This window comes from Lagopus muta, chromosome 4, assembly GCF_023343835.1.
Source record: "Lagopus muta isolate bLagMut1 chromosome 4, bLagMut1 primary, whole genome shotgun sequence".
In the NCBI taxonomy this organism is placed as follows: Eukaryota; Metazoa; Chordata; class Aves; order Galliformes; family Phasianidae; genus Lagopus; species Lagopus muta.
Window position 1 is genome coordinate 53,682,009 of NC_064436.1, and position 6,947 is coordinate 53,688,955.

A 6,947-nucleotide genomic window follows, 5' to 3' on the forward strand; every position below is an offset into this window, starting at 1 on the left:
TGCAGGCTCCTGTTCACCACAGGTGAAAATGCATAGCTAACGGCGGCAACTCTGTTGAAAAAGACTGTTTGGTAGCTGAGAATTTCCTCTATCAAATGATGTTAATTTTCTCCTTGTGTTGGTTGTGGCCTCCATGGAAATAACTAGGAAGCATTACTTTCAGAGCAGCCTTTGGAAATGTGGCCCCAGTTCCCCTTCACTCAGCTCAGCCCAGGCCAGCCGAAAGGTTGGACACCCATGATTATACTTAATCCACAATTCCGACTGAATAATAATTCCCTTAAAAGCACAAATGTAATTTCCCTCAATATTAACCAGTTCTTTCAAAATCAATTATTACAAAACTTCAATTTTTAAAATTGAAGTTGAAAATTAAGCATTAAAATAACGATATGCTTATAATAAGAGTGTCCTTACTACTGCACAGGTTAAAATTGGAGAGAAGACGTGGACAAAGTCAGTTTCACCTGTAATCAAAACTCAGAACTACTAGTTTACACACATACTGTTTACTTCGTAGTATGAAATTTTCTGCATTTTCTACAGAAATAGTGAACAAAGGTGAAAAACAAATGTCATCTCGGCAGCATACACGGTCATCTGCCACATTGTGAACATTTTTTCAAAGCCAGTGCCTGAAATTTTTCTGGCTACCTATAATTCATACATTCCCTCAGCTTTCAAAACAGACATTCAACTACGGGAAAACAGTACCTTGAATTTGCCCCAGGTTTTCAAAGGGCTTCTAGATGTTTAGGAGGAGTACTTTTGTAAAACAAGCAACAAAATTACAGGCCATGATCTGAATGTTAACAGTAATTATGTATGGTATTAACAAATATTATTGTAGGTGATAAAGTATGCACGGAGTTAAATAAAGTTATACTAGAAAAAGTGGAAAGTTTGCAAAAATGGGGCCAAGAAAATAACAACCCAGTGCCCTGACTGCGAAACCAGTACCAAATTTCCAGCAGTGCTGTTTCTCCACCAGCTGCTCACCTCGGGCAAATGACTTACCAAGCGCTGGCTGGAGGAGCAGACCTGCACTGTGGAAGCCTGTTACATCAAAGCAGCAGTTGGAACAATATAAGATAAATGAAGTCATATTTCTATGAGAAAATTGTTGTTTCTCATCCTGCAAAGCAGATAATGATAATACTTTCTAACCTCAAGGTGTCATAAAGTGATGATGTTCTCAGATGCTGCTGAAGTGCTGACACACAACAGTAGTAATACAAAATACATTCAGCAAAGACAGCAAATTTGAGAGAAATCCCTGTCCTGGGTGGAATTTTAGGAAACGATCTCAACTGGCATTGCTTCCAAACGCTGTACTGTAGTGACACAATATTTTACTGCCAAATGTGGCTTCTTGTGAATGTAAATTGAGAAAAGACATTGTCATCATTGTCATAAGCATGCCTGTTTACTACTACTGTTCAAGCACAGGCAAAAGCACCAAAGCTCTTGGGAGCAAAGTCATCTGGACCAGCTTACACTGCACAGAAAGTGATTTAAGCAGCGCTGACTTCACAACTGATCAAATAATTGAAACTGATCAGACACAAAATCCATTCCAGAAATGATGCTAATGAACAAGGGAACAATAATGAAAAGCTTGGAGAGATAATATAGTCAGCAAAGCAATTGTATGTCCAATCTTCATTGAGAGATCAAGATAAACTACTAACCTCTTAAAACACCAGTGGTATTCAATGCAGCACCTAAAGTCTCTTGTTGGACTCCTGCCTTCACCCACTCATACTTAATTTCTGAGATCCAAGATAGTCACAGCAGTTTGCTGTAAATTAGCAAAATTATAAATTACATTTGAGAACAAAGTCACAAAATTACCTGATAAACACACATGTATTCCTAGAATTTGATCACAAACGGCTATAATGATTTCGAAAGTGATTTGAGGGAAACAAAACAGCAAAAAACAAACAAACAAACAAAAACCAATATTAGCAGAACAGCTATATAAGTTTGCTATCATTTTGTACTTTAAGAATCCTAAGAAGTTCAAAATCAGATTTTATCTTGCCTTTGGATGTCATATCATAGCTGGAAGCACTCCAACGAGGGTGTGAGTTTGGAGCTTGAAGAACACCAAGCGCTGATTTTGCAGGTCATGCTGATATGGTCTGAATGGCATGGTCTCCTTGAAGCGCTGTGAAAGAGCCAAGAAAAATGCTAGATTTAAAGCTCTCCCTGATCCCATCTCAATGCCTTGCTTTAAAATATCATCACTTGAATACCAACTTGGGCTATATCCCCAAGGCACAAAGGGTGAAGAGAAAGAAGCCTGTGTTGTATAAGGAGACTTGCTCTGAGTTCTCCAGTGATGTTCAGGTTCCCAGTCTGAGAATAAGGAACTGTGAAGACAGGCTTTCGTTAAAAGCATTTGCAGAAGTGTGCAGTAGAGTGGTTAATTCACTAACAGTAACCTGCAGCTTCTCCTGTGATCCCAGTACTACATTCAGGAATAGTCTAAAGTTTCCCTGTGATTCAGCCTGCTGCTAACACAGCTTTGAAGCCGTAGGCCAAAGGACAGCTGATGAGCTGCAGCTACCAAGTCCCATGAACCAGAGCTTATGACCATAACATATCCTGCGAGCAAAAGATGAATTTCATCATATTTTCTCCTCCTGTCCTTCTGAGGAGGGGGAGTGAGAGCAGCAGGGCAGAGCTCAGCTGTCCATCAGTTATTCCACTGCAGGGACAGAAAATCTCTCTCTCCAACTGCAGTGTGTTTAAAATCCCTTACACTTAGGCCATTACAGCTCAAAGCAACTCTCTCTGAAGTGCCATTTCTGGAGTGAGCCATTAGATCCCTTCATTTAAGACTTCCTATATATATATAGGACTGCTTTCTCTGTCTTCCCTTACTTCTCCAAAACAGAAACTGCATCTTTGTAAGATGTATATCACATCTGTGATCTGACAATTGGTCATTTCAAAGCTTTTGCCAATTACATGTTTTTAAAATTATTTTAAAAATTAATAGATAGGAGAGATAAAACCAAGACAGCATAATTGACCTTATATTTATGGAACAGTGGCAACAGTCCTTGAATGTAAATCCTGAGACAATTATGATTTTTCTGCATCAGGAAACTGCACGTTTTCACTCCTAGGTTTCAGAGCAAGACGAACAGCCAGGCCCTCATTGCATATGCAGGGGGAACATCCTCCCAGTAAGATAAGCGATGCATCGAGTGAACCAGGAGTGATTCACAGCTCATTGGCAAGACCATCTTGTTCTCCAGATTCCAGGATATTTTTCACTTGCAAGGGATTTGACAAGAGGGTTATCCTGAGCTGCGGCAGGTGCAAAAGCAACCGAATACATCAAGTCCCAATATGCGACAGTAACAAATCAATTCTGAATGTCTAGGATCAGTATTGCAGCAGATGTATTGCTGCTTTAAACACTGTTAAGATACGCACGTATAGCAAATCTTGGCCTTGGCCCGGCTGAAGAGTTTGCAGAGGGACACAGAGCTTTCCCTGTTCTTCCTTTTAACAGCCACCAAATGTAAAAAGTCAGAAGGCTGTTCCTTCAAGCAAAGGCTGGGCCACTGAAGCAGTCTGTAGCAAATCAATACTGACTTCAGACTTTTAGAGAATCCCCTTAAGGCTTGTTTGTAATTAGAAACTGAAAAGGCAGTATGCAAAAGGAATGCAGTTAGAAGGTAAATAGCAAATGCAGGCCTTACACATTGGGTGGGTAAAAATGTGCTAAGAACTCGAGGGATAGGCCTGTGCAACCAGATAAGAGTTAAGTCTTGGATATTTTTAAGATCAGATAGAGGATCAAAGGCAAAGAAAAGGAGGGAAAAAAAGTAAAAAAGGAAGGGGTAGAAAAACAAAGAATTATTCTCTCTCATTGAAATATGTCCGTCGCACATTCTGATTAGCTCTCTCGCTTTGGTTTCACCTTTGATATACTATCACCCCGAAAACGTGGCTTCCTCTAATCTGTCAATATAAAGGTGTATTTTGTGAACAAATGAGGCTGAATGGAGTTACTGTGAAACAGAGCAAGAACACTGCCTAGAAATGTTATAATGTACACTGGTCACCTGCAGCTACTCTCAGCATGCAAACATACACATCATACAGCAATCTCACAAACAGTATCTGCATCCATTGACAAAAACACCATCAATTTCTGCAGTGAATTTACCTACTCGAGTGAGAACACAATGGGAGCCTTCTTTATATACTCATACTAAACTGTTGGTCTCCCAGGTACAAACTGCTTCTTATTTGGGAACACAGCACTCCTAGTACACTGCAGATTGAAATAACAATCAGTTTTTCGAAGATAGAAAATCATCTGAATGTGAATGAACTATAAGTGAGAACCCAGAGATACAATCACTTCTAATTTCAGATTAGCAGCTGTTATTGTTAGAAAGCAGAGAGCAGCCCTGGCACTTGACTGCTGAGCAGGGAGCTGCAGCTAAGGACATGGGCAGAAGTGAAACCAGCAGGTGAGAAAGCAGAAGCCTTCATCAGTTGTTATTTGAAGGCCTTGCCTTCGGAACATCAGTATCCGTTTCATTTCGAGCGGAGCACACAGGTCTGTTGTTTTTGTTTGGGGTTTTGTCTGTTTCTTACTGTTGTCCGGCTGTTAAGCCATGCCATCACCAACTCCGCATGACCGCACCACCTCCCATCTCTGTACTAAACTTCGGTGGGACACCAGGCCAAGAAGTAGGACAAACCTAGTAAAACTAAGTCCTTCACTGTCAACGTCTGTTGACTGTCTACCCTACAGATTTTAAAGACAAAGTTTGCTTTAATTTGTGACCAGGAACCTGCAGTGACCTTTTACAAAGAGAAAGGAAAGGTGGCACTCGGCCCAGAGCAATCTGCTTCTAAGTTGCATTCAAACATCAAGATAACGAATAGATACCACCGAAAAATCTAAATACTCCTGAACTCTGGGCTGGTATGCTGATTTAGTTTTCCAAAACGATGTCAAAAGATACACTGCTAAGAAAGCCTTGCACCCAGCTCTTGCTCTCCACTCCCAGTTCATGCTCTCCTCAGAGCGGGTCCATGTTGAGAGCCGCCCGGCTACAAGCAGCCTCCCTGCCTGCACTCCTCAAGCAGTCGCCACTGCAGCAGCTACACCGCATGCCCTAAAACCATCCAATATCAAAAGAGAAGAGGATTGAATTTTAAAGCCAAACTGATTTCATTCATCTGCACTCATGCTCTCAAACTCACAAGTACCTGGACTCATGTGTTCAAGAAGCAGCATCCGAGCGCCAAGACTACAGAACCCAGCTCGGTCCAGGACCGCTTGTGACAACGCTCAGGACGAGGAGCGGCAGCTACCGACTTGTTTTGACTTCGGACTCTTCTTAGATTGGCAAACGTGTGCTGACTGCGGACAGACCTCTTTGTATCCGTAATCACCGTCCCGCCCTGCCTCTCAGAGCCATCCGCTCACTGCTCGGGTCCTTTGTTTCCTGACGACCCGCACGGACGTGTATTGCAGGACTTTGAAGACCCGCTAATCTCGGTGCCTTCCGCACCGACATTCCCATTCATACCTATCTTAAGTACTACAATCCTGCATCGTTTCGGTGACTACCAGGGGAATTAGAGTAATAGCCCCCTGTGCGACGAAGCACGGAAAGCGTTCACCCGCACAGCAGAACTGCGCGGTATTGTAAGGCAAGAACTGAACTGACGGTGGCCATAGCTTGTGGACCGGTGGGCTTTGACAATGGTTTCGATAATGGCCTTCAAATAAGATCGTATGTATGCTGTGCTCCCTTTCTCAAGGGATTACTCGATGTTGAAAAATGCTTTACAAAGTAAACCAATTTAGAATAAATTTGTAGGTCCAACAATAAAAGCATTAAAAAAAAACAAACAAAACACAGAATTCTCCTCTTCCTTACTCCCCACTGCATCTTCCCGGCCTAACATTTCTTAAAAACAAAGGAAGCAGGCATGCAAAGTCTAGGTTGTTGTTGTTGTTTTTCATGCAACTGATGAAAATAACATCAAAATTAAAACACACTGCCTGGAAATCACAGCGCCTCTCCTCCACCCCCACCTGCATTTCCATCTTCTGAACGCTGTCTAAACAGTTTGAGCGCTGAACCTGCTGTAAACTGATAAGCTGCAAGAGAGGGGACATAATAAATGCAATGCATTTATAAAAGACTAAGTGCAGGTATTATCCATTTGCTTCCAGTCTAGTAGGATTGCATTATAAAGGCAACATGGTTAATTCAACGATTGGAAAAGTAGAACTTATTTTCTTCGGATGACTGCAGGGTTTGAAAGCCTTTTGCTATCCTCAGGAAACCGTAGGTTACTTCAACAGTCTAAAATAAATATGTGACCAGATGAACAAATTCCTTACCTTTGCCCCTCCGATTCTTATCAGTAGTGGTTGTTTAAGAGAATGATTTTAATCACTAAGAGAATGATAAAGAGTGATTGCACCTCAGGGCAAGCGTTCATCACAGAATTTATACATGAACCAACTTGGCAACCGAAAAGAGCAAAATCAGGCTGTTGTAGTGACTCATTTAAGAGGGACACAGGGCAAAACAGATGTGGCTCTAAATCTGTAAAAGAATTGCTAAAGCGAGAAAGGTAGAGCGGGCTTTTTATTTTTGGTATTGTGATGTTTTACTGGTCGGTTCAGGGAATACCTTGCACCTCTCACCTTCTCACGTGGGCAGCTCTCCAGGCTGCAGAAAATCGAAGATTTTTCAGCCAAGCAAATTGGCAGAACAGACTCAGTGATGTACTAAAAGAACTCCAACACATGACACAACACACAAGAGCACTGCAGACTTAAAAATAGGGTCTCGTACTTCCTACAGTAGGTCCTAAGCAGTTTTTTTGTTTTCTTTTTTTTTTTTTTCTTTTTTGCTAGGATAGACTCACCCTAGGAGGTAGGGTTC

At 41.6% G+C, this 6,947-nt stretch overlaps 1 protein-coding gene across 2 annotated transcripts in view; it reads right to left on the reverse strand.

Moving 5' to 3' along the window:
- The window catches only part of SLC34A2 (solute carrier family 34 member 2), a 53,047-nt gene extending 51,247 nt beyond the window's left edge, over positions 1-1,800 (reverse strand). For both annotated transcript variants that reach the window (XR_007376675.1, XM_048942958.1), the window contains exon 1: positions 1,692-1,800. The gene's annotated coding sequence lies outside the window, so the exon portion shown is untranslated. The remainder of the gene's footprint in view (positions 1-1,691) is intronic.
- Between the last annotated feature and the right edge of the window lie 5,147 nt (positions 1,801-6,947).